The sequence below is a fragment of the Podarcis erhardii genome (assembly GCF_964252035.2).
Source record: "Podarcis erhardii genome assembly, chromosome: Z".
NCBI lineage: Eukaryota > Metazoa > Chordata > Lepidosauria > Squamata > Lacertidae > Podarcis > Podarcis erhardii.
The window spans coordinates 17,583,861-17,610,956 of record NC_138504.1 but is presented as its reverse complement, the minus strand read 5'-3'; the positions used below and the strand labels follow the sequence as shown (position 1 = coordinate 17,610,956).

Genomic DNA, 27,096 nt, shown 5'->3' with positions numbered 1-27,096 from the left:
ACCCTGGGGTGGTTGAATGGTGGTTAGGGGTGCCACGGGCAACACTGGCCTCTGTCCCTCTTTCCTTTGCTCCCTCCTCTGATGCTCTCTTGCCTGCCTCCCAAAGACTTGCACAGCTGTTTGTTGCAGCAGCCCTGGCTACAAGCTTCAGAGGTGAATGGTGCCTCTGGGGCTGGCTTGCCAGGAACTGAGGTGGCCTCAGAGTAAGCAAGTGGGTGAGGGAGCCCAGCCAGCCTGTCCACCAGCCCTTGTTGTTGGGAATGGACAGACAAGTCCCAGGCCCCTGTGGGGCAGTGTGACGAGGTACCTCTCTTTGGGGCAGCTCAGAGAACAGGGGTTGCAGCAGTGGCTGCTTGGAGGATTCCCAAGGAGAGGGGAGAGAAGAAGAGGATGAGGGAACACTCCACAAGGGAGGATGTTTGAAAAAGGGCGAGAGTCTGCCAGCTCTGCAGGGGCTCCTGTACCCCACAGGAATGCCACAGAAAGAATGTAGTTGGTCAAGGGAGCTGTGGACTCAAAAAGGTTCAAAACCTATGGTCTAAGAGATCATGCTAAGCTCCTTGTTGGCTAGCTAGATGTGTACGTGTCTGTGTACTTCAGAATAAATAAATACATTTAGGATTCTGAGGAGGGGGAGTGTTCCCCTTGTCTCCACCCTCCAGAGGACACACATGACATTCATTCAAGCTTATCGTTGTACATAAGGGCTAGAAATCTGTTCCTTTGTTGTTAAAACTGAAGTGAATTATCAAATTTTACTGTAGCTTGCCATACTAGGAATGCCAGCATGGCATGGATAGTTCTGTCTCCTCCCCTCCCATGTGTGTGTGGTCTGGTCCTAGGTCGACACAGGTTAGCAGGGTGTCATGTTTGTGCCAAAAAATACTTTGGACTTCTTAAGTGATGGTCACTATCATTGTCAACCTACCCTTTGTACAAGGAGCTTGGGGGTGTGTATTTGTAAACCACTTGGAGTTTTTTTTCTACAATCAAACAGTATATAAATGTTATGACATAAACATAGGGTTCCCCTCCTTATCCATTACCTTTGAAGTATGTTAGGTTGAGAGCAGGTTCTGGCTTAAGGTCACCAAGTAAGCCCTGTAATTGAGCAGGGATTTGAACTTGGATATGGGTCATTGTTCAGCATGATATATATGCAGCTTTTCTAGACATGAGTAGGTTAGATGGCCCATTGATTGGCTGTTGCTCAAGCATGTTCTAAAACCTAGAAGTGGCCTGAAATGTGTTGACAGTACAACTCCCATCAGCCTCAGCCAGCACAGACCAATGATCAAGCGTGATGGGAGTTGTAGTTCAGGAACATCTGCAGGACTGCAGGTTCCTCACTCCTGGATCAGTTGTTTTCTTTTCAGCTACAGCGACAGTGTTTATGCTTACATTACAAACTGGTTTAAGCACAAATCTTATAAGGTCTCACAAATGAAAAGGCACAGAATTTACTTTGCACAAAACATACTGGTCAGTATAGGTCTCGTTCCCAACCTCTCTCAGCAGTGGGAGAAGCTGTCTGTGCGGAATAGCTTCTGACATTGCAAAGCTGCACGGCGCCTTGCTCCATAAACGATGGCATGGACCAGATGCTCATAGCATAATTGAAAATTCCATTTTATCAGAATAGCATTTGCTGTCAGAAAGTTTTATCTTTACTTTAACAAAGAGGTTGATTAGATCCCTCAGGGCCTGAATTAGCATCTTTGAGGCTTGATACCCTCTTTTGCAATTCATGGAGTTATTTCTCCTTTGGTTTTGCTCACACTGAGTGCTTTTAAAAAAATAGACAGAAGACAACACATGCCTCTGCCCTCTTGCAAACCTGTCGGTTCCCAAAGTTTAGCTACTTCATTTCAGCCCAGTAGACAGGGGGAGAGGGATTATTTTATTTCTTCTGCTGCCTTTTTCATGTTCTGCCTTGGAGACTAGAAACTCAATTTGGTTGGGAAATGCCTGTTTTAATGTGGTGTGTGTGTGTGTGTGAATTTGAATGAGCTTGCTACATGTTTCGCTGTGTCTAAATTTTCTCCTAGAAGTAGATAGAGTTGCAAACTAAGTTACTAAGCCTGAGGTTTGTGGCATGGGGACTTATGAAACCACAGGGCTACAAACTGTTAGAAAAAAAATAAAAATCTGATACTTAGGCAAAGCCCAGGCATATGGTCCAGTGCCCTGGGGATTTAACAGTGGTTGAACAGTCAATCCTTATTCCCAGTGAAGTCTGGGAACGGTAGCTCACTGAGGTGAATAGGGGTCTCCAAACTACACCCAGCATCCTTTACAAACCGCAGTTCCCAGTAGTCTGTGCAGAAAACCACGACTGTTCAAAGAGGTATAACAATGCTTCATATAGTTCAGGTGCCATTGTGGATATCTTGTGTTGTTGTTTTTTAAAGCAAAAACCAAGCACTCATTGGAGGGTGATGATGGTGAGGAAAGAGAGAGAGAGAGATTAAAATTATGACTGTAGAAACATATTGTAATCCATTTGGTTTAAGGGCGCACTAGTAAACAGGCTTGTAATCTCCGTTGTTTGCACATCAATGTTTATTAAATATCACAGGCATTTGAAAGACTTTCTCTAATTTGCTTACCTCCCCCGCCCCCCCGCCCAACCCCACACCTTGTCACATGAAATAATATAATGTTGGAATGTGTCTTTCACTGGAGTTAATGAATCCAAGGTCACAGGAGTTAGATAGAGATTGCAGCTATAATTGTGTCTCTGTGCAACTGCAGGAAATGGCATCCCAGATGGGAGTGTGCCGCTGATTTCCCCTCTGCTTAAAGGCCACCTGGAAAGGAAAATGAAGGTTGAGCATGTGGCCTTTCTGGCTGAGACCTGGAAGGTGTTTTCAGTTTTAATATATGTTTTTTTCCTGCTTTTTGATTTTTTTTATTTTAAAAAAAATGCCTTGATGCTCACCCTTTGTGCTTTTTTCTGCTAGCTCTCTTGGCAACTGGAAAAATACGAATCAGTCTTTGAAAGTGCAGGTATTGAGTGAAAAGCTGCTAATTAACAGAAAGACAAAGCGGGTTTTGTTTAAAATCTCATGTTTTCTTTTATGTTCTTGTTTTCGCCAACAACTACATAGCACCACCATCATCTAAACAGTGATTATTGGAGGGGGCAAGCTACACATTTCACATAGATTTGTGTATCAAAGCTCCATCTTTCCTTTTTAAATGGGGATAAACACAAATCGGGAACCCTTTGGAGCAGGGAGGAAGTACAGAGTGTATTTTGTGATTTTGAGGGCGAGTGGATAAAGCAGATACCATAAAGGGTTAAGCACCCTCTTCCTTCAAAATTAAAGCTACACATTGATGTAGGCATGTATAACATGTAATTTGGCATCATGTCTCCAGGTTCTTTAAGATCTCTTTATGTCCCATGTGTAGAATTGATTTGGGGCCTGCAAAGAAATAAAAAAAACCCAGTTATTCTGTGTGCTATTAAGAGAAAGGGGGTTTACATCTTAGCAGAGGACAAGAATAATGAATAAGCCTTGGAGTTTGGTGAGGTTCTTTGCCAAAGAACATTTAATCCTCGAAAAATGCAATTTCTGCCACACAGACAGCATCTCCCATTTTTAGATGAGACTGAAATACTCCAGAATTTGAACATTTAAGTGCCTGTGAGACTGAGAGCCAGTTCTCAAATATTTATTTTTTTTCAAAGCATTTTTTCAATTTTGCAAAGGAACCAGAAGAGTTGTTATTACGGGTGTATGGTTCAGCAATAAAACTGCTAGCACCTTTGCAAAGCTAAGCGGGATCCAGGATGGTTTCAAATTGGATGGGTGACCATATGCTTCCTGCATTTCAGGGGCTGGACTAGATGACCCACATGGTCCCTTCCACTCTACAGTTCTATGATTCTAAGTGCAAGGTGAAACTAACAAGAAATCCTAAGGCGGTTCAATTTCACCCCTGCTAAAGACTTCACTCTGCAGAAACTGAGCTTATCACTCTATCTACACTCCTGAACTTTGCCACCAAAAGCAACTCATCCTGCCCTCTTTAAATTCCATCTCTGGCTGTCCAGTTGAAAGATGAGATGCTATGAAACCATTCTGTGAATGCACCCTGTTACCCAAAAGAAAGATGTCTTGGTGCATCGAAGCTTTAAGAAATCTGTTGGCTTCCACTAGCCATACATTAAAAATACACCTAAAGCACATTTTGTCCCCCAGAGAATCCTGGGAGCTAAACTTCCTAGCAACCTTAAAAACTACAGTCCCCAGTATTCTTTTTTTTGGGGGGGGGGAGGGTGCTTTAAATGCATGATGTGTACTCAACCAGGTAATGCAGCTTGTCAGGGCATGATCTTGGGACAGATGTCTGAGACTCTGCTCAGCAGAATGAAGTGATGGAGATGGTGAATGTAGCACTACAGAGGGGAGGCCTCTTCTGTTGATCCTTGTTCCCAAGATTGGGCCCAGTAAGTTGTTACTTCTTGAGGAAGGAACGTAACTTCTTTCCCTCTTTCATTTGCAGTTTTGAGTCCCACAAAGAGTTAAAGCCATCCATTTCATATTTAGCAGTAGGGTAGGTGTATGAATAAAAAGGAACCTTCTGCTAACACAGCAAGCGAGCAGTTCCTGATCTGAAACTGTAATCAGTCTACATAGCTAATGAGTCTGAAAACAGACTGAACCGCCAGAGTTGGCACTAGGAAGCGTGCATTATAAACTAACAGTCTCTTGTTAACCTTTTGGTGTTTCCTTCATGACACCAATTAGAGCCAAAATAAGACTACAGTATATAGATCTCTAAGCTTGAAATAGCAATGGTATTTTTAATTTTTTTTTTACAAAAATGGACCAACTCCCTAGACCACCTTTGCATGGCACATTTACCTTTTAATTCTGATCTTGTATGTCCACGTTCCTCTTCAGCAGAGGCGCAGATGATTAATGCTGCAATGGAACTGTGCTTAAAATGGCAGAAAAAAAGATACCTAACCTGAATGTAATTTATTGGCATTTCCGCTTTTGAGAAAGGCATAGAGCATGGCTTAAAAGTGTTGCATTTGCAGAGCTGTTAAAAATAACAATAATAATAATATTTCCAATTAAAATGGTTTGAATAACTTAATAACAGGGTGACTTGGATAACCCAAGCTGCACAATTTGGAATGAGAATCTGAAATCAGAAAATTGTACAAGGCTGTTGATTATGCTGCTAAATAGGAAAATGTGTATTTGCCATAGCAACCTGCATCAGTCTTGCTGCTTCCCTTAAATCCAGGACACTTTTATTAAAGAAACATTATAAACACTGGACCGTCTCCAGACATACCTGTATGTGTGTGAAGGAAGAGGCAGTGGGGGTGGGACACACGTTGATACTGATCAAAGAGTTGCTTAAAAGAACATTGAAGACAATGGGGGGGGGTGTTCTTCTGCATCTCTGCATAAAATAATGAGATTCTACATAAGATGGAGTGGGGATTGATTGGCAAATATATTTGTAAAGCCCTAAATGGCTTAGGACCAGTATACCCTGGGAATTGCTTCCTTCTATACCATCCTGTCTGCTCCGTAAGATCAAAAGAGTCCCTTATTTGTGTTTTGTACAAGTGAAATGTTATTGTGCAAGAGCATAAAAGCAAGTTGCTGGTAATTTACTTGCACAATCTGATGCCAATTTGTTTCTGCTAGTGCAACTGTTGCACAACAGTGAATCTCACCAGTCCACCAGCAGACAACCCTGGGAGCGTGCATACCACTACTGCATAAAACATCAAAGCCATTTTCAACCACCACACATGTATACAGTACAATTTAAAAAAACACATACATGAAAATTTGAAATCGGAGATCATCAACCAGCTATTACAGAAAGATGTTTTCATAATTGTCTGCATAAGCTTAGCATCAGCTTAGCAACACAGAAAAGTTTTCAGCAGATGTTTAAAGGTTGAAACAGAAGGTGCCTGCTGAACCTCTATTGGCAGATCATTCTGCAGCATCGAGACAATTAAACTAAAGGCTCAGTTTTTTGATGTTCCCTGATGAGCCTCACCAACTCGGGACTACCGGTAACACTCCTGCAGATGATCTCAGTGATCTAGCTGGGAGTTCAGGTGATCGAGCTATAAGAATTCAGGTAGCCCATCAGGCACTGTAGGTCTAAATTGTTCAGGGCTTTGTAAATTAATGCAAGGACCTTGAACATGGCTCAGTAGTAGATGGGCAGGCAGTAAGGATGTTCTAACAGTGATATTGAATGTTGGTGGTAGCAGTCTGGCTGCCTCATTCTGCACCAGCTGGCACTTCTGGATCAGGCCCAAGGGCAGCCGCGCATAGAGTACATTGCAGCAATCCAGCCTCAGGGTTATCAATGCATGGACTCTAGTGGCCAGCTGTAAACATGTTTCATTCCATTTTTTCCCTTGCAGCAGTGGTTGCAATGATTGGCCCATAGCCACTCAGTAGCCAAGCAAGACTGAATCTTGGTTTCTGCAGTTGAAGTATAACACTCTAGTTATCACAGTACACTAGCTCTTGCTATCATTGCTTCCTTTGCAAGTTCCCACTTTCAACTCTACAATTCTATAAGTATATGATTTTCCGACTCAGCAATGCCTCTCTCAGAGGGAGCACCTCCACCCACCATCCTCTTTCCAACCGTGTCCAGACAGATGTTGCTAGGAAGCCCTCTAGCAACTGATATGCTGTTTCACATTGCCTCTGAACTTGGAACCATTGTTCCTTCTTAAAGCTAACTCAGCTAGTGAATGCCAATAGCTATGCAGCCAAAACAAACCCACTGAGAAACAACAGGAATATATCATTTTGGGTGAAAGCCTGAGGTTTGACAAAATCTCTCTCTCTCTCTCTCTTAAAAACTGAAGGGGCATTTCCTTCTGCAAGCCCTATGAGAACGGAACATGCATGATAGTCAAGCAGTTTTGAAGGTTGGGAAAGAAAACCAGACCAGGGGAGGAGGAAAGAGAATTGAATGCCTTGCCTAGGCTGTCTGAAATCCTGAACAGGAACTTTGTTGTTAGGAAGGAACACACAATGCAACAGTTTGTTGCAGGCCCTACATGTGATGGCTAACAGCCATTAACACACCTCCCCTCCATAACTTGTCCAATCCCCCTTTAAAACCATATATTTTTAGCTTTATGCATCTTATGCTGTGAACATCTGGTTATAGAAGAAACAAAGGTCAACATAGCTTTTGCCTATGGTTTTCTGCCACTGCAGTCTTTGCTGTTTTGCTTGTACCATTGTAGAGCCGCATAGTTTTTTGGTTTTTTTTTTAAAAAAGATATGTTTTTATTGTTGATTTAAATTTAAATTTATGAAAGCCCCCTCAGATAGTGGGAGCAATGGAATGAAAAATGTTTTTAGTAAATAATAGTGTACTTTTTGGGGCTCTTAGTCCAACAGATGCACAACTTGAAATGCAGCCTTCACTAGTCTGGTGCCTTCCAGATGCTTTGGACTATAAAGCCCATCAGCCCCTGCTTGCTTAGTGCTGATGGGAATTGTAATTCAGAACATCTGGAAGACACCAGTTTGATGAAGGCTGTATAGCTGAATGTATAATTGAATATGTGCAGCTTGGTTTCAAAGCTATTGTTGAGTTCAAATATTTCTCCTTTCAGGATAGACACATATGTTCTGGGCCATAAATTGAGCCTCCAAAACCTGTGTTTGCCTCATAATGCCAGTGTAGAGGATCAGGGGTGAAGTCATTGAGGGTAATGATGTCGGGGTCCTTTACCCTTTACTTTTTGAGGAGCAGGGTTCCAGCAGTTTCCTGTTACGGCTACCTACCTGTAACAGGGTTCCAGAAGGTTCCCTATGTAATAGTCCTACAAACCCAGATCCCCCCAAAGTGGTGATTTGCACTGGCTTGTGTCTTGTCTTCGCAAACGTCTGGTGTTAATTGCCCTCTAAGTGGCTAAAGATTGAGCCTAATAGGCCATTATCTGCAGCACCAAATATTTTCCCTTCAGGCAGTTTGGCAATTTTGCACCCGAATGTCTGTTGTTAAGGTCATTGCTTCTGCTTATTCCTTCCCTTTTCCCCCTATTCTCTGGAGAAACACTTGAAACAAGCTTCATTTGAAGACAAATAGCTATTACTTTGGTAAGGGCCATGATATCTTGAAACTTCATTTCATTTCTGCCTCTACCCTGTAACTTAACACCCCCCACCCCCTACTTGTGGGCTGAATTATTGAAATTTTTGAAAACTGCTTTACTTCGCAAAACAAAAACAAAACCACCATTTTGCTCTGAGTGTGTGATTTGCTTTCTGTGAGCTGTAATTTATTCACAGCAACAGCAACGAAACCTTCTGCTGTCTCTATCATTTGTCTTCTTACAGGACCTCAAAAAACCCCACACACCTCACCCTGCATTCATTGCTAAATCAAACCACAAACAAAGATACGGAAAGCTCATTTTTATTGTACAAGCTTAGTAGGGTGTGGTTGGGGGTGGTGTGGTATGACAACCATGAAGGCATCCTGCCTATAACCTCATTGAAATATGTGCATCAACAGGTTGAAAAGGCTTAAGCAGACCTTTCTGTCCACCTCTTCTCCCCTTGAAAAGACCCCTTCTGCCCATGCGTTCAGCAAACCCATGTGCATCAGGATGATGTAATTCTGCCTTGATGGAAAGGACCGAGTTTGAATCCTGTTCCCACTGGCTAGCTGCCTCTAAGTTCATTGAAATATGTGCATTGGTGATGGCTGGAGAACTGTTTAATTATCTGTTTCTGCTTTGCTTGCTTCTGACCTTTGTGAAAATAAAGGAAATGAATGATGCAGCCCAGCACTAATAGAATGGAAGGGTTGCTCGTTCACCTCTCTGCTCCCACCAATTAGTCATTTAAATGCAGAACTAGCAGCCACGGCTCCCGAAGTTCCTAACGGGAAAGTGATGGCTTTCACAGTTCACATTAGCTGCCATTGGGTCAGCAAGTCACAACACTAAATGAAGCCACATCGGGGACATTTCTGGTTTAGAAGGAAAGTGTTTGTGAGGGGCGGGAGAGAGATTTACTCCATTTGTATACCACTTTTCTGATGATGATCGCATTTATCACCCATTCTTCAACACATACCAGGGCAGGTTACAACAATAAAAAATTCAGTATTGAAAAAACAAATAAAGCAATTTACACCACAGGGATAGGGTGGGTCCTGAAAACACACATTTCAGAAGATGCCAGGTCAAAGAGCTGCATTCAAGCTGGCTCAACTTTTTTTTTTTAAAAAGCTACCAATCTAATAGACATGATACAAGAGGAGAAATGGACAGCGAGTGAAGAAAACATGTCAAATTCACTTACCAGGAGATCATTCTGGGAGGGGAAGAGAGGAGATCAAGCATAGTTGTTCCCAGCCAGGCCATGGAGGAGCTGTTGCTGTTTCACATCTCCCTCAGATGTAGCCAAGTGGAAAGACCAGGCTAATGGTCTTGCTGTCTCACCTCATTCTCTGAAATGAGCACACTCCTTTCCCCCAAACTGACACCAAGCCACATGCTTAACCCAGAAGCTCCTGCTACTCGTGTCAGTTGAATTTTGCTTGCTGTGCTGCTCAGTCTTGCCACCCTTCTAATCTTGCCATTAGCATGTGTAACCATGTTGGAAATGGAGCTTGCATCAAACTCATTTTATGTACAAGGGAAATGAAAGCAATCTTGGAGCTCATGCTTCTGATGCTAAAGGTTGTTTATTCCCCTTGAAGTAAATGAATTATTCTCACTCCCTTGAAGTAAATGAATTATTCTTCATCAGCCCCATGGAAATTGCACCTTCAGAGTCCATATTGGTTCCCCATCAGCATATCACTGGACTGTGTTGCAGCCGAAAGCTGTACTTAGTCCTTCCCTGGGAGAAATGTTGTATTGCCATCCATCTTCCACCTGAGCCCTCTCCGTCTTAGGGAATGTATTCATTCATGTAAGTTTTTCCAAAACTCGCAGCACCTGGGGACCTTCTGTTAGTTAGAAACATGCAATTATCATGAACAGTTTTCACCATCCAAGGTCGTAAAAAACAACCTCTGCTTCTTGGATCTTAAACATTTCACATTGGCTATTCAGAAGACCAGGATTGTCTAATAACCCCCCCAAAAGTTGCTAACTTGCTTTTTTAAAACTAGCCTGCTAGGTGCTGGCAGAGAATGGGTGGGGGGCTTTCTGCATTTCTGTGCTGGGTAGAAGAGGTGACTGCCCTTCTCTGGCAGTTCAGTTGTTGTCTATGCTGAGTGCAGAAGAGGAGAGAATAGTCTCTCCCCTTCCAGCCTACTCAGTCACTTGCATGGGATTCTAAGCACTCTTCTGCGTGTAGTTCTTTGTTGCCTGTGGCTGCCAGGCTAGTGCTTAAATGCAAGGGTAGTAGACTCCTTCTCCTGCAGTGTTGGAAAATGTGTCCAAAGTGCTCCCTCCTTCTCTTGTGCCCCTCAGGCTACTAAACTCTGTATCTGGCAAATCATGGGGAGAAAAAACACTTGGGGTGCATGTACACCATACATTTAAAGCACATTCAACATATTTCTAAAACCCTTGACATACCCCAAAGAAACCTGGGAACTGCAGTTTCCCCCTCATAGAGCTACGATTCCCAGCACTCTTAAACTACAATTCCTAGGATTCTTTTTGGGGAAGCCATGTGCTTTAAATGTGCATTGGATGTGCTTTAAATGTATGGTGTGAATATGCCCCCGTTCTGTTGAAAATGCCCACTGCTACTGTCTCCAGCCCAGGGAAGGAGATTGCTGCAGAAGCCTTTGGTGTTTAGGTGAGCACAGTTTAGTTTTTACATGGTCCTGCTTTCCAGTTACCTTGAAGATTGGGAGCCCATTCCACAGCTTTCTGGAACGTATGAAATAATTGCATGCAAGTTTCTACTGTTTTCAGTTCAGCAGATCTCCTTTTCTTTGTGTGAACCTTGAGGCTCATTTACAGTATTGGCTTTCCATATCTGTTGTGGCAGCAGGTGAGGGATATCTGGGGCCTGCAGATGGGTGCAGTGCATCTTCTTTTCAAGAGATGCACACCTGTTGATTCAGAATAAGAATGTAATAGAGTAATGTTGGATCAGACCAAAAATTTATCTAGATATGGGATCCTCAATGTGGCACCTCAGAAACCATCTTTGGTGCCCATCAAGGTCCCCTGCCCCTCCTAATATTTTTTAAATGAGGTGGTTTTGTTGTTGTAGTTGCTGGGGGGCGGGGTATCAGGTTTATAAGGAGTTGCCTGCTTTATATGTCTGTGTTTTATTTGTTTTGGGGTGTGTGTAGTTGGTTGTTTTGGGAGAAGGAGTGGCTCCTGAGAATCTTAGGTTCTGAGCATTGCCTGTTGCTTTTCTGTGAAATGGGTATTTTGTGGTGCTTATGACAGTTTCTTAAATTTTCTTAGAGTTTCTTATGTGTCCCTGGGTCCAGAAATGTTGGGGACCCCCTGATCTTAGACCATTGCAGTATGTCTTGCTGTTGCAAAACATACACGTTTCTCCCCCCCCATTTAATATTTTGTAGATTTTGTTAAAACAAAGTGCGAACATAAAAAAGAATAAAAAATGTAAGCCATAAAGTGTCACTGCTTGGAAGGATAAAAGAATTTCAAAGGGCTCCAAAGGGATAGTAAAGTATTGACTTGTACAAAGATCCCCTTTACAAATAATAAAGATTTGTAAAAATAAAAAGTATTTTCCGCCTCTGAGTTCCATCACCATTGAGAATAAAAGTTCTATAAAGCCTTAGATGAGCCAGATGTTTGCATATACTGGTTACTCTGAGTAGCCATGTGCTTCAGTATTTGCATATAAGTAGTAAAACCATGCCACAAAAAACACTAAAAAACCCACCGTCATTTGAGCTCTGCCCTTTACATACTTTTAGTTTATGAGATATCTTTAAAAATATCTTTTGGGTCTTTTGTGGTGCCTTGGGGACCATGACAGTTTCCTGGATGTACAGTGTTGGAGAAAAGCAAACACATTTTCTTCTCTTGAATTTATAGTTAATGCCTGTGTTACTTTAAACTCCAAGAGGGCACTAGTGATCCAGCTACTCCCTGCTTGTAGTCTCTGTCTCTAAATTAATTCCACCCCTAAAAAGCTGGGCCATTTTGGTTTATTTTTCTTTCCTAATGTTGAGCCAAGATGTCAGTCATTTTCTCTCTCTCCTTTCCACTCATTCTATAAATAGTTTCTGCATTAATAAAGCCTTTGAACTCCAGAAACTGTAAACGATTGCTTCAATCTAATTCACCCAAGCTGCAAGGACTCCTAATACAACGTCCTCAGCAATATTCCTTTTCCTCAGGAGTAAGTTATAAATGCATGTGAGAGCCATCTGAGATTACTAATATGAAGGCTTTTGCATAGCGCTGATACACTAGGGTGTGGAACTGTTTCTCTGTGAATGATGAGTGCTGGGATTGGCAGCATGTCTCAGTATCCTTGCCTGAAATTGTTCATAAACGTCCCTAGATTAAATATTGTGACTCAAATGTGCTTTTCCTCTCTGAGCTCATAAGGGAATGCTCTTTGTGAAGCACACATTCCAGAAACATATAGTAATATCACTAGGAATTAGCTTTTTCCTACATCACCCCTTTGCAATGGATGAGGGCTTGTAAACACCACATAAAATAAAACGATCGGTCCCTCTCATTTTTCCAGCCTTTCCCTTTTGCCCTTCCCCTCATGGCAGCATGGAAACCAGCCTTGCCTGTGTGCCTTGCAGCTCCCCCTGCCCTTGGCAAGCAATCAGGATAACCATTGACAAAAGCTTTTTTCCACTGGGAGAACCCCTCTTCCCTTTTGTAGCTTCATGGGCATCATTCAGCTGGTGCTTTGTCAACTTCTGACTGTTCTAATTGCTTAATTATCTGTGCTGATGGAGTCGTCAAGCTTGTTAAAACTTTGCCCCTTGGAATATTGTGGGGGATATACAGTTCTGTCTCTGGGAAACTGGTGCTGCTATAACAGCTTCAACAGCAATAGATTGAGAGGGTGGCTTCCATCTATATGTGGCTTCTTGTTTCTTCATTTTGGGTGTGCATCTGCATTCTCAGACCTCACAACATTGAATTGTTGACCTCCTTATTTTATTCATAGGAAGCTGTCTTATATTGAGTTGGATCATTAGGCCATCTAGTTTATTATTGCCAGCAGCTGCTCTCTGGGGTTTCAGGCAGGGGGCATTCCCAGCCCCACCTGAAGATACCTGGCATTGAACCTGGGATCTTGTGCATGCCAAGCAGATGCTCTGCCACTGAGCTGTTTACCCCTGCAGCCTTCACTGCAGTTTTTGTAAGATAATATTCTTAGTTACCTGGCTTTCTTTTAATCATCTTCTCTTGCATTGCTATTACTTCTTTCTCCTGCGTTTTGCTCCCTTTCCCCAGTATGCATCCTTTTGAAAGCCACGTCTTCCCCAACTCTTTTGCACCACTACAGCCCTGCTTATTTCCTTTACCAGATGACGCGCAAAATATCAGTGCATTACCATCCTGATTCCAGCTTGCCATCGTCTTCTGCCTTCTTCCCCTTGTGCCTCATCCAATTTAATTAATTATACTTAGCATTAGATGCAGCTTGTCAAAGTTTGAGCACCCCCTCCCCAGCCCCCTTCTGAAGTTTAATGTTTTTTTAATTCTATTGCCTGCTGCATGGCTAAGTGTTTTCTAAATGACTAGACTGCATAGTGACAAGAGGCGGGGGTTGCATCTGTGCACCAGACATGGAGGAGGCATCAGGAAGACTCCCCATGGAGATGGTTCGGCAGGATTTCTATAGGGCTACATTTGCCCTTTCAGAAGAGGAAAGTTACTCTCATAGTTCAAATGGAGACTCTGGTTGGTATCATATATACGGAGGAACTAGAATCAAACTTTAAATATTCACCAGCTCCAACCAGGCTCCTTTCTGGGATTGAATTCCTGCTGTTCCCAGAATATGAGAGTTTCATCACTCCCTAGTATTAAAAACCCTGTTGATTCCTTGTGGGGAGATCAGGGAGGCTTATTGCAAACTCACATAGAACAGCCCTCTACCCCACCCTGCATTCCATTTAAATGAGTGTATCTTAGAAGTTCCAAAGTTGCTTCTATTATGGAAGCCCTCTTTTCTAGAGTCCAGACTGAGGCTGAGTGAGTAGTTTAAGCACTTTGGAGTGTAGAGTCAAGATCACATAAGAAAGTTCCCTGATGGATAGCTCCACTATAGAAGAACATGAGACTCTTAATCTCTGGGTTGTGGGTTCAAGCCCCATGTTGGGTGAAAAATTCCTGCATTGCAGGGATCAGGGGTCAGCAAGGTTTACCTCGCCTGGACCAGTTCACTCCAGCAGAGATCCCTTCGTGGGCCACACTGCACGAGCGCCCGCGATTTCCAGCATCTGCGCATGCGCAGACGCGATTTCCGGCGCTGCAGAAGTGAGTCCCCGTGCCAGGCTGCGCTGCTTTAGTGCAGCGCAGGGAGACTCACCAAGCGGGCAGCTCGGTTTGGGGGTGGCTTGTGGGCCGGTTAAACGACCCCCGTGGGCCACTTGTGGCCCATGGGCCTTGCGTTGCCTACCCCTGGACTAGATGCTCCTGGTGGTCCTTTCCAATTCAATGATTCTATGAATTATCTGACCAGTTACAGACCATTAACCAGAACTTCATATGCTCTGTAATAAGTTGTTCTTTAAAAGCAATCTGATTTTTGCACTAAGGAAAGCTGGGTTCTGCATTTTCTCTCTGACTCTGGGTGTCTCTGTCTCTCTCTTTCTCTCTGTGTGCATACATTGCAGCTGGTATTTAATCATTTATTTTGGATGTCTGTCTTTTTCATATTTTTTGCTAGTCATAGCTAAGGTTGGGGATCTATTTCAGGACCCCTAAGCATCACGCTCATTCCATACCCATCACTGTTGGTCCTGATGGTTAAATGGAACCTCCATAGGCAGAGGTAGCGTGACTCTTGAATTCCATTTCCATTTCATATCATGCTTATATCCAGTGTTTCCTGCCTAAAGGAAGCCCAAAGGAGCTAACACCAAAGCAGAACAGCAACCCAATTAGCACAAATTATCAGAATGCAATTACAGATAGGTAGCCGTGTTGGTCTGCCATAGTCAAAACAAAACAAATTCCTTCCAGTAGCACCTTAAAGACCAACTAAGTCAGTTCTTGGTATGAGCTTTCGTGTGCATGCACACTTCTTCAGATATCAGAATGCAAGTTAGTGCAACAAATCATAGCATATATCAACATTTTAGACAAGCAAAAGCTAAATTCAGCACAAAACAGTTTAAATAATGTGCTAATCCTGTTAAAGCCTTGCAAAGGTCTTCCTTCTGGCCTTATTGTCCCACCCTATGTCCTAATACTCAGCCTCCTTTGTCTCCTGGTCACTGCAATCTCCCTTAAGTCAACAGAGAGCATTCCAACTTGCCCCCAGCTTTATTTTCAAGGATGACATCACACTCTTTGCCTGCTCATCACCCCAAAGGCACAACCTCTGGCTGCCACTGCTAGTGTTATAATGGCAGGATTTCCTCTGTACAGCATCAGCCCAGGTCTCTCCCATTCAGCAGATCAGTGAAGAGTAAAGTTCCAAAGATGCTGCTGCATTTTTAAGGCATAGGGAGCTCATTCACGCATCACCAAAAAAGTGGAAATGTACTACCAAAAAAAGTAATGCACTGATTAATATGCATAGAAACACATTTATAAACTATTACAATAAAGGCAGAAACCATTTTGTGTGTGTCCAATTGATGCCCTCCTCTATTTGCACAACTACATTTCTTTAAAACCATAGAATTGGAAGGCACCTCAAAGGTCACTCCATCTGCTTGAAGATTTATGAAGGAGAGACCACCACCTTCTGAGGCCATCTGCTCCACTGACCAACTGATTGGCAGCTATACCAAGCCCGTTGGTTTGCAGGTGCAGTTGGAATCCAAACCATGCTATGAATAGACAAAGTTGCTTGACTGGCACTGACAGCAAGTTGAACTATTTAGTTCAGATGACACTGTTGGGTTTTGCTGTTGGCACCAGTATACTGATTGGCACTGAGAGTGACCCACACGCACAAGGAAACAACCAGGAATTTAATTTAAGCACAAATCTTCCTTATGAGCATATGTCACTGCCCCCTTCTCTATGCCTGCAGACTGTGATTCACTCTTGTGCTTCATTCTGGATTTCACCAGTTTAGCAAATATATTGTGCTGTAAAATTATATTTCTAATAGTAGCCTGCGTTCTCAGAAGACTTCCAACATGTTTTAGGAATAGATGAACATGGGGAACCTGAGGCTGGCATCTGTTTGAGGTCCTTAACTAATCCAAGGAAAACAGCAAGCATGGAAGAAGGCAAGAGAATGGTATCGAAGAATCAAGAGTGGGGTACAGCTGGGGCTGGAGTAATCACGTCTTGTTGAAGGATCATGAGGTTGTGAAGACTTCCACTGTGGGACGGCATTGGTTGGGAGAACCTGGCAGACTGCACATTGGTTTGCAAGGAGGACTAATTAAATGTCTTGCTTCCTGGGCAGAGGGATACCCTAAAATAAGGTTGGCTACAGTCACGTATAGGTGGAAGGGGATGCTCTGAAACAATGTGCAAATTTTTTTGAGTCACTGTAAGCACAACAGTACAAGTCTTCCGTGGGCTGAATGTGCAATTCTAGGGGGCAACAATGAATTGGGGATATTGTTTCAAGTCCATACCATAGTTGCACTTGAGTGGCAGAAGTGTTCCCTGTGGAAACTAGGGCTTATTTTTAGGAAATGCAAATGACAATTAAGTAGTGGATGGGTCAGCCAGCACCAGTTGGAAGGAAGCATTTTGTTCTTGGCAGGGCTAATGAAGACCCAATAGAGGTTTGTGCATGTATTGGCAGCTGACAAATGATGTGCCATCTTATTAGGCAATACTATCTTGCACCACTCAATCCCATGAATGCAAATAATCTCTTTTCAGTTAGGGCTGTGCCAAGGTTGGTTCCTCTCTGGGTTTGGAATGCTTCTGCACCCATTGCATGGTCACCAGTTGAACAAAGCTGAAGGAAAAGGTCCAGAATATATGCAGAGTACTGGCTGCATTCCATGGTAGCATCATATACCAGAGGTGGGCAAGGCAAATCCAAATGTGGGCGGGGCCAAAGCCAAAAATAGTGATGGCCACCTTTTCTTTTTCTGCAACCCACTCCTCCTCACACACACTTTGCCCCTGCATAGGAGGGACAAACTGCTTTTGCCACAGTTTTGAACTGATTGCTTGCAGAGGCCTTTTGCAATTAGGCCAAGGGTTGAAGGTTGCGATAGAATTCATCGTTCATACAACAGCCAGTGCCGGATTTACATATAAGCTAAACAAGCTATAGCTTAGGGCCCCACTCTCTTGGGCCCCCCCAATTTTTTTTAAAGAAAAACAAAACCCTAGTTGTACATTTCCAAAATATAAGATAAAAAACAAATAAAGTAAAACCTACATACAGCAACAGTGTTTTGTGTTGTGTAGGCTCCTATGATGTAAGTAATGGGGCCCGCCTGCTAGCCTGCTCCCTAAAATATCACTGGGTTTTCTCATTTCTATATATAGGGTGCCTACATTCTGCATGGACTGGTTGCATGGCATATATTCAACACAAAAAACAATGACAAATTTGTTGTTGACAAAGGACATCTGGACATATAAAGGGCCCCCTTACCTTCAGTACCTTCAGTAGCTTAGGGCCTTATCAAACCTAAATCCGGCCCTGACAACAGCCCATTGAATATTTGAAGATGGCTGTCATCCTTTCACCTCTTACTCATCTCTTCTTCAGGCTTAGTTTCCCTTCAAAAACCTACTGCCAGTGAGAGTAGATGGGCAGATAACCTAAAAAAACCTCCCTGGTATATGGCAATTTCCTAAGGTCTTATGTGTCACCCTGCCCCTTACATCCTTCTCTCTTACCTGCCTGGTATTCAGAGCCCCATTAAAATGTTCCTGTCTGAGTATGGTATAATCAGGTAATTTTAGACTGCATTTAATGGTCTTGTGGGGGCCTCCCTCTTTAGCAACACATTACATCTAAATCACTTCAGAATGTGGTAAGTTACCCCTGCTGTGTTTGAGGAGGCCATTCTGCTCAATATGCTGGGCTGGGCCCTAGACTCCTGCCCCCAAAGTCCTGCCCTGATGGCACCACTGTGTATGAAGTTTCTTTACACAGTGTCAGAACTTTATGTCAATCCAGATCAGTGCTGCCTCCTTCAAGTGGCAGCAGATTGCCAAGGATTCAGACAGAGGGTATTTCTTGCCCTGCAGGCCTAAGGTCCTTTTTAACCAGAGATGCTGAGGATTGAATCTGAAACCTTCTGCACAACATAGAAGAGGCTTTGCACTGGGCTGTGTCCCCTGCCCTAAGTAATGTGTGCCACTTCAGAAGAAACTAACACTGTTCACCTTTCTTCCCATGAACATTGCTTGAAAGAGGATCCCGGACTTCCCCTCATTAATGGGAGCTACCCTCACACAGCTGAAAATTGTGCCAACTTTCTCACCCTGGCACTCTCTCTTTGTAAAGACTCCAAAATAGCTCCTTTTGACCCCCCCCCGCTTTTCTTTGCCCTGTGGTGGATCCATTCTGTGATAGGATTAATTAAGTCCTTGCTTACGTTCCCACTAGTGACATAACAGCAACTGAAGTTCCTGAAACTAAAAGAAAAGAAAAGGAACACTTGGCACTTTCCCCCTTTGCCATCACTTACACTTAAGCTATTGATACTTGATTGGGATCTGTAGACTGTTGGGCTGGTGCCATGGAGCTTCTGAGCATATTCAATGGCTGGAATAGACAGAGGATTTGGCAAGCAGGAGGTCTCATTAGTCAGGCTGGCTGTATCTGACACTAGAGATTCCCATCTTGCTTGAAGAGGCACTCCCTTCCCTCTGCCTTGGCTGTCGTCCCAACAATATTTACATGAAGGACAACAGAGGGCCAGTGTTAGGTGGAGGCTGCCAGGTCCCAATAGGCAGGCTATTGAAGGGTGCCATGAATACACTTTTGACTGCCCGGTCCATCCAGAAGTTGATATTCTTGCCTTTGAGAGACGTGGGAAATGGTAGGTTTGTTTCCTCAAGCATGAAACATCACCATTATATTTACTACTGGGCTGGGTGAGTAAATAAAGGGCTGGTGGTGTGTCATTACTAAGAGTTAGGAAGCAACAGCCATAGCTCAGGGGAAGAGCACATGTGTTGCATGCTGAGGGTCCCAGGTTCGGACCCTGGCATCTCCAGTTTAAAAAAGCTGCTGATAAGAGAGCCATTCAAAGTCAGAGTAATACTATTCTGGGCTAAATAGACCAGTAGTTTGACTTCGAATAAGGTCACTTCCTGTGCCCTAAGAGCATGAACAGTGAGAAAATCCCTGGTCTGACTCTTGCTAAGGTGAGGAATTCGCATTAGGCTATCGCAGTGGGTTAGGAGACCTTTTATCAATTTTCAGCTGGCATGGAAACCGTGGCTGTTCCTGGACTCTGATAGCTTGACCACAGCAGCTCAGGTATTGCACTTGGTCAAGAAATTGCAGCTAGAGCAGGAAATTGCATCCCAGCTGCTAACAGGAGTGAGATGCTGTCAGCATAACCCTGCCTGCAGTTCTCACTGTTTGCCTATCTATTCTGCAATCTGCCCTATTCCAAGTAGCTTAAATGGAAGATCTTTTCTCTCGGAATTACTCAGTGAGGTTGGTTAGGCTAATTGCTCATCTCCACAAACAGATTGCCAAAAAATACACTGACCTGCAAAAAGAAAAGAAAAAAGAATTGTGTGTGCTAATTAAGAAGCAATTTTTAAAAATAAATAAATAAATAAATAAATAAATAAATAAATAAATAAAATACTTGCTGTCATTTCAATAGAAGTACAGTGCACCCCCCAAAAGCAGGGGGTACTGTGACCAGTGTCCCTGTTCTGTATCCTGCCTGGGTGCTAGCTGATGATGGGCAACTTCAAGGCCCCTGCTGTTATGGTTCTTTATCTTTAAACTGAACCTTGACAAGCCAACTTGTCAAATGAAGGACTGCCCTCTGTTAAGGAGGACACTTGGTTGAGCTGTGAGAATAATTGAGTGGCCCAGGATCACCCAGGGAGCTTTATGGCTGAGCAGGGATTTGAACCCAGGTCTTACTAGCTCCTTACTAGCCACTGCTACCTCACTACTCTCATTTACACCATCAGCTTTTAGGATGTATGTGTCTTACACTACCTTTCAAGTCAATTAAAAAGCTAGTCAGGTTCCAGCTTCTAGTTGGAGAGCAACAAGGTCTTTGGAGAAAAAGTGTTCTGAACAAATTTTCTGCAGGTTAATTCCAGTTCTTTCCAGTTTAAGGTGTGCCCCACTGCTGCACCTTGGAATCTCTCCTCTTATTCCCCCTCTTCCCCACCCCCCATTGGCAATTTCCGTGTTTTGTATTTTTTTATATGAGCATAGTCAAGTGGTCATTTTCTGATTGACGCATAATTTTGAATAGGATGTTCTAATAATTGGATTCATTGTTGCAGCTCAGATTTGAATGCATGGCTTGTGTTGAATCGCAGGAAGACGAGGAATACTTGAATTTGTATCTGTGAGATTTGACAATAGGATAGAAAAAGTCACCTTTTGGATTAATTTGCTTTTATCTACTCTGGTCCCATTAAGCTGAAGGCAGCCAGTGTCAAAGGCATAAATGGAGACAAAAGACTTGCTTCCAATTGTGGAGAATGTGTTTTAAACAGCCTAGAAAATGTTTCCTACTCAGCAGGGTACAGTACACTCAAATGGTCGCATTAACTAGGAAATATATAACAAAGAGAGAGTATTTAGGGCAATCCCTCAGTATCCTGTGGTAATGAATTTTAAATTTCCGTAATGAAGTCAAAAGGCCTGTATTCTTCTCTCACAGAACGCAGTACAGTAACTCCCATTAGCATTAATGGGAATTGGGTATGCAAACTATAGAATCATAATGGATCGAGATGAAAAAGCCCTATCAGATTATTGAGTTCATCCCCCTTCTTAAGGCTCACCTTATTAATGCAAGCGGTCTTGGTGACAATGGCTTTAGTACAGAATACCCTATTAGCTACGTTGATGATTTAGCAGTCTTGCTGTGGGTATGATGCAAGGATGAAGAGCAAGCTGGTGTTGGGCCTACTGTCCACAACAAGCTTAGGAATGTGCCATTGGGACCCACCAGATTTGTGGGTATGTAATAAACTAGACTAGACTAGACTAGACTAGACTAGACTAGACTAGACTAGTAGTCTTCAACTTTTTCAAACCCTTTAATTCAAACATGTACTTGGGGACCCATCTCCTATTTTTTAAAAAAATCAATATATTTGAATGTTGTTGTGACCCTCCCCCCACTGATCCAAGATGCACTGTCACAGCAGCCTTAGCTCTATACAAATATATATTTTTAAAAATCAGGCCATAACCTGAAGACCAATGTCACAGTCAGTGGGAAACTGGGTATGGTCAGCAGGCCAGATTGCTATTTCCTCCACCCACTGTGGGCCATGTTTGACAGAAGGGTAGGGCTTCCCAACTGCCTATCACCAGATGTCTGAATGACATCAGGCGACCCTGTTTTGCCCACATGGCTTGAAACCAAGCTGTGTGGGCAAAAGCACAGCCTATGGACCCTCCAAAATTTGATGCTGGCACTGTCTGTTTCAGGCTCATGTTCCTAGCATTGCTGGGAACAACAATTTCTGCAACCTTCAGTTACCTCAACAATGTGTCCGAGGGCCCATCTGCACTATAGATCTGAAGCAATATGGTGCCACTTTAATCAGTCATGGCTTCCCCCAAAGAATCCTGAGAATTGTAGTTAAGGGTGCTGAGTTGCTAGGAGACCTCCAACCCAACTTACGGAGCTACAATTCACAGTCAAACCCTCTTCTCAAGGAACTCTGGGAACTGTGGCTATGTGAGGTGAATAGGGGTCTCCTGACAACTCACAGCATCCTTAACAAAGTACAATTCCCAGGATACTTTGGGAGGGAAGTCATTACTGTTTCAAGTGGTGTGGTACTGCTTTAAATATATAGTGCATATGGACCCTAGATCTTGTCCAGCAAACAGCTCACCACATGGCAAGAATATTTCTATAATATACCACCAGACTTCAAGTGTGCATGTAAACATTGTTTGATTAAATGTTGTCCCAAGAAGAGAAACATCCATAAACATAAGAGTATTGTTTCAGGGAGAAAGCTAGACTTGAACCTTTCTGTTGTATTCTTTATGAACTTTTCTCTGTTTTCTATATGAACTGGGTTTTTCTCTTTGTTTCAAATATGAAGGAGCATGGGATTCCCATGACAATGCAGGGGCAGTTTTAGGAGAACATAGGAAGCTGCCTTTTGCCATTGATTCACCTAACTATGTATTGTCTACATGCTGACTGCCAGTGGCTTTCCAGAATTTTACACCCTCCAGGTGTTGTGGGTCTACAGTTTCCACCAACCCTGACCATGGCCTTGGCAGCTGGAGCTGATGGGAGTTGTAGCCCAACAACAACCAGATGGCCATAGGTTTCCCATCCTTGTTTTAGATGGGAGCCACTTTCCTAGTGCTGTCACCCCTCTCCTGCCCTTCCTCATTTCTCACCAGTTCCTCCTCTTTCCTCCTCCTGCCATATACCAGGTCAGACTATTTCTCCATGCAGCTTTTTAGTGTTGACTGTCAGCAGCTCTCTGAAATCCCTGACAGAGGTCTTTCCCATGATGGGCTAATCGATCAATTTTAAAACTGGAGATGCCATGGATTGTATTTAGGACACTTAATGTACAAACCATGTGCTCTACCACTGAGCTCTGGTTTCTCTTTAGTTCCTCAGTTGCTGGGAGCAGAGGGGCCAACTCATATCTCTGACATCACAGCGGAACAGCCAAAGGCTTCTGGAGGTGTCACCAGCAGCAAACCCCTTACAGTATAAGATTGTATTTACTCATTTAGGAAGCCAGTTGTGCTTCCCTTGTTAGAAACAGGTACCTGAGGCTGAACAAGAATGACTTGTGCATAGCCACCCAGTGAGTTGCTGAAGTCCATAGCTGAGGACTCGTGTTCAAATTTAGCATCCTGTCTGTTGAAATAAACCACCTTTCTTGTTATTTTTGCAGCCTGAGCAGCTGCTGTTTCCTCTTGTTTTCTATTTATCTGCCCACTGTGTCATGAGAAAATTATCTCGGATGTAAATAACCAAAGGTGTCACACTTCATGTGAGTACAGTAAACAAGAAGGAATTAAATTATTAATGGCTATATAGGCTAGGAGAAAGAAAAGGCCAGTGACAGTTTTACCTGGTGCAAATGTGCACAACTCCACTGCTTTTTACAGGGCTACAGCGATTTCTGCAGGCTGTGGATCTAACCTCTTTAGCAGGGTGATCACAGTGGAAATCCCCCCCACTACCCCCACTCCCACCAAGCTGGATTCTCAGACCTTGGGCCTGTTTGATGGTTGCTTGATAAATTGGTGCAATTCAAATTCTCTCCCTCCTTCCCCATTAAAAGAATTTCTTTTTGAACCACTGCTTCTTTTGCCCAAATTCTGTCCATTTCTTGAAATGGTGGAACAGTTCAAATTGTGTGTCTGATTTATATATATATATATATATATGCAGGTTTTGGTGTCCTCGGGTGTCTTCCCGTGTAAAAGTTGGGGTGTCTAGGCGACGTTTCGACGAGGTCTCACTCGTCATCTTCAGGCTGGTGCTTTCGGCTTCTTGTTACTGGAACAGAGCTGGATCTCAGTGTTTGAGTTCCTATAAATACTGTAGAGGGGGTGTGGTGTATAGCCTCCAATGTTCTGGGCAGAGAGGAAGTTCCCAGGCTAGTGTGCCTTTTCTTCTTTTGTTCCTTAATTACTTGAGAGATATCTTGAGTGATTTCTTGAGTGATATCCTGAGTACCACTTAGGTGGGTCATTAGGTGTGGATTAGTTGTTAAAGTCTTTGTGTCTTGACCTCTTGAACTTTGTGAAGAGTTTTCCTGAGAAGATGGCTGTACTGTACTTTGTTGTGCTCTGGCTTGGCTTCGTGTATAGGGGCGAGCTGTGGTTTTGTGGCTTGTGTCAGCCAGGTCTGTGTAGGGATTGCAGGGGGGTGCAGCATCCGGAGGTGCCACCATGGATTGGCTACTGGATGGTGTCTGTAATTCATCTGTGGAGAGGGTCTGGGTTTGGGTCTGGTGTGGTTGATTGGTGTTGGCGTTCTGTGTGCCTCTGGATCTGGTGTCAGTTTTTGTGGGGAGGGCTAATTTCCAGATGTCTGGCAAGCGGGATGTGTCGTCACGCTTGTTCATGTTGTGAGGGTGTTTCTCTATCTCGATGGCTTCCATGATTATTCTCTTGTGGTGATGTTCCGTGTTAAAGAGCAATTTGGAATCTGCAAAATTAATTTCGTGTCCTGTTTCTAGCTAATCCAAAAGGAAACACCCCCCAAAAACCAAGACACAGAAGAAAACAATGGCATGGCCCTCCTTCCTTATATCAAGGGCACTACAGATAAAATTAGCAAAATCCTCCATAAACACAATATCAAAACAGCCTTTTGCACCAACCAAAAAATAGCCAATATCCTCAGAAACCCCAAGGATAAAATCCAGTTGGAAAACCAAGGGATCTATGAAATACCCTGCAAAGTCTGCCCAGCCACGTACATTGGACAAACAAACAGACGAATAAATGCACGTATCGCAGAACACAAGAATGCCGTCAAAAAAGAAGAAAAAACTTCCTCTCTTTTCCAACACATGAAAGAAACAGGACACGAAATTAATTTTGCAGATTCCAAATTGCTCTTTAACACGGAACATCACCACAAGAGAATAATCATGGAAGCCATCGAGATAGAGAAACACCCTCACAACATGAACAAGCGTGACGACACATCCCGCTTGCCAGACATCTGGAAATTAGCCCTCCCCACAAAAACTGACACCAGATCCAGAGGCACACAGAACGCCAACACCAATCAACCACACCAGACCCAAACCCAGACCCTCTCCACAGATGAATTACAGACACCATCCAGTAGCCAATCCATGGTGGCACCTCCGGATGCTGCACCCCCCTGCAATCCCTACACAGACCTGGCTGACACAAGCCACAAAACCACAGCTCGCCCCTATACACGAAGCCAAGCCAGAGCACAACAAAGTACAGTACAGCCATCTTCTCAGGAAAACTCTTCACAAAGTTCAAGAGGTCAAGACACAAAGACTTTAACAACTAATCCACACCTAATGACCCACCTAAGTGGTACTCAGGATATCACTCAAGAAATCACTCAAGATATCTCTCAAGTAATTAAGGAACAAAAGAAGAAAAGGCACACTAGCCTGGGAACTTCCTCTCTGCCCAGAACATTGGAGGCTATACACCACACCCCCTCTACAGTATTTATAGGAACTCAAACACTGAGATCCAGCTCTGTTCCAGTAACAAGAAGCCGAAAGCACCAGCCTGAAGATGACGAGTGAGACCTCGTCGAAACGTCGCCTAGACACCCCAACTTTTACACGGGAAGACACCCGAGGACACCAAAACCTGCATTCCTGTACCCGTGAAAATCTACGAAAGCAAATATATATATATATATATATAGAGAGAGAGAGAGAGAGAGAGAGAGAGATATGTCCTGAGTTGCTGTAAGATGTATTTGCCACTTTCTCCTGCTATTAGCATCTTCTAAGCATTATCCAAAGGGAAGCCATGCCTGGATTATATTCCTGAGGTTCTCTGATTAGCAAATGGAGAAGGCTAAGAGGTGAGAAATATTATGCAGTAATTCTTTCCCATCTTGTCTCCTGACATTAAACCGTGTGGAGAGATAAGGAAGAGAGGCAGCCTCTTAATTTATGAGCGAGCAATGATCCATCCACAGAGGGTGACTTGCATTTCACTATGGATGGCTAAGCAAGTGGGTTGTTCACTAACCAAGGACAGTGGTACCTCGGGTTACAAACACCTCAGGTTACAAACACTTCAGGTTACAGACTCTGCTAACCCAGAAGTAGTACCTCATGTTAAGAAATTTACCTCAGGATGCGAACAGAAATTGCGCCGCGGCGGTGTGGTGGCAGCGGGAGGCCCCATAAGCTAAAGTGGTACCTCAGGTTAAGAACAGTTTCAGGTTAAGAACGGACCTCTGGAACGAATTAAGTTCGTAACCAGAGGTACCACTGTACACTGACTTCGTTCCATCCTATGATTGATAAATAAATACAGTAGCCTAGAACCTTCCACAGAAAGTAAAATGAAACAAAAACTTCCAACTGCTTAAAGGCATTCCTGCTTCAATCGATTTGTTATGCAGATGTAAAATGTAGATTGGTCCGAAATGCTCATTTGCATTACATATGTCTCTCTGTCTCAATCTATTTCTCTCAACGAACATAAGCAGTATCCTGTTTATTATATCAAACGAGGGATGTAGAATCATTTTATTTCTCATCTGTGCCACGTGTGTTTTTTAATTCACTAGTCTGTTCTGCCATGTTTCCACATTAATCTGCATTTTTTGAATAAAAACACACACACATAAATATGTATTTTTTTTTCAAGATGTGCATTTTTCTAAGTGTACAGGCTTTAACAAGCTTTATATACTGCACAATCAACAAAATATATACATAAAACAATGAAAAACATTCACACAAAAATACAAATAAAATCAAACTTATATAAAATTTGTAAAAATATGAATAAATCCAGAAGTTCCCCCCCAAAATATACATAATAAAATTACATGTGTGGGTAGGCTTGCGTTTTTTAAGCACCAAAAACAACATAGCTGTAATGGTTCTAGGGGTTGCTCGTGTGTAAGTCGTCGCCACACCTGGCTGAGTTACCTGGGTGAACCCTATTCTGTCTGGACAGCCACTCACCCGTGGCTGTCTCAGTCGCTGGCAGAATCCGTCAGTGGGCGTTTCTTGAACTTCTTCCAGCAAAGAAGCTCTTTGACGCCTAGTCTCCGCCTACTCTCCCTGCGCGGAAGCCTTCTGCGCCAGGAGGGTGTGGGCAGCGGAGGACCTGTGCTCTCCCCGCTGGT

At 43.2% G+C, this 27,096-nt stretch overlaps 1 protein-coding gene and 2 long non-coding RNA genes across 5 annotated transcripts in view; 1 reads left to right on the top strand and 2 right to left on the bottom strand.

Moving 5' to 3' along the window:
* The window catches only part of PCDH19 (protocadherin 19), a 137,265-nt gene that overhangs the window by 90,204 nt on the left and 19,965 nt on the right, over positions 1–27,096 (top strand). The gene's annotated exons all lie outside the window — the stretch shown is intronic.
* On the bottom strand, positions 2,647–9,454 carry LOC309333309. 2 transcript variants are annotated; one of them, XR_014152462.1, is made up of 4 exons: positions 9,339–9,454; positions 5,320–5,430; positions 2,942–3,027; positions 2,647–2,810 (listed from the first exon to the last, which is right to left on the bottom strand). It is a non-coding gene; the product is annotated as an uncharacterized lncRNA (long non-coding RNA). The 2 variants fall into 2 exon arrangements; XR_014152463.1 differs by lacking the exons at positions 2,647–2,810; positions 2,942–3,027 and adding an exon at positions 4,410–5,058.
* Positions 10,778–22,850, bottom strand: LOC309334099. Its single transcript, XR_014152873.1, has 3 exons — positions 22,653–22,850; positions 18,757–19,791; positions 10,778–11,052 (listed from the first exon to the last, which is right to left on the bottom strand). It is a non-coding gene; the product is annotated as an uncharacterized lncRNA (long non-coding RNA).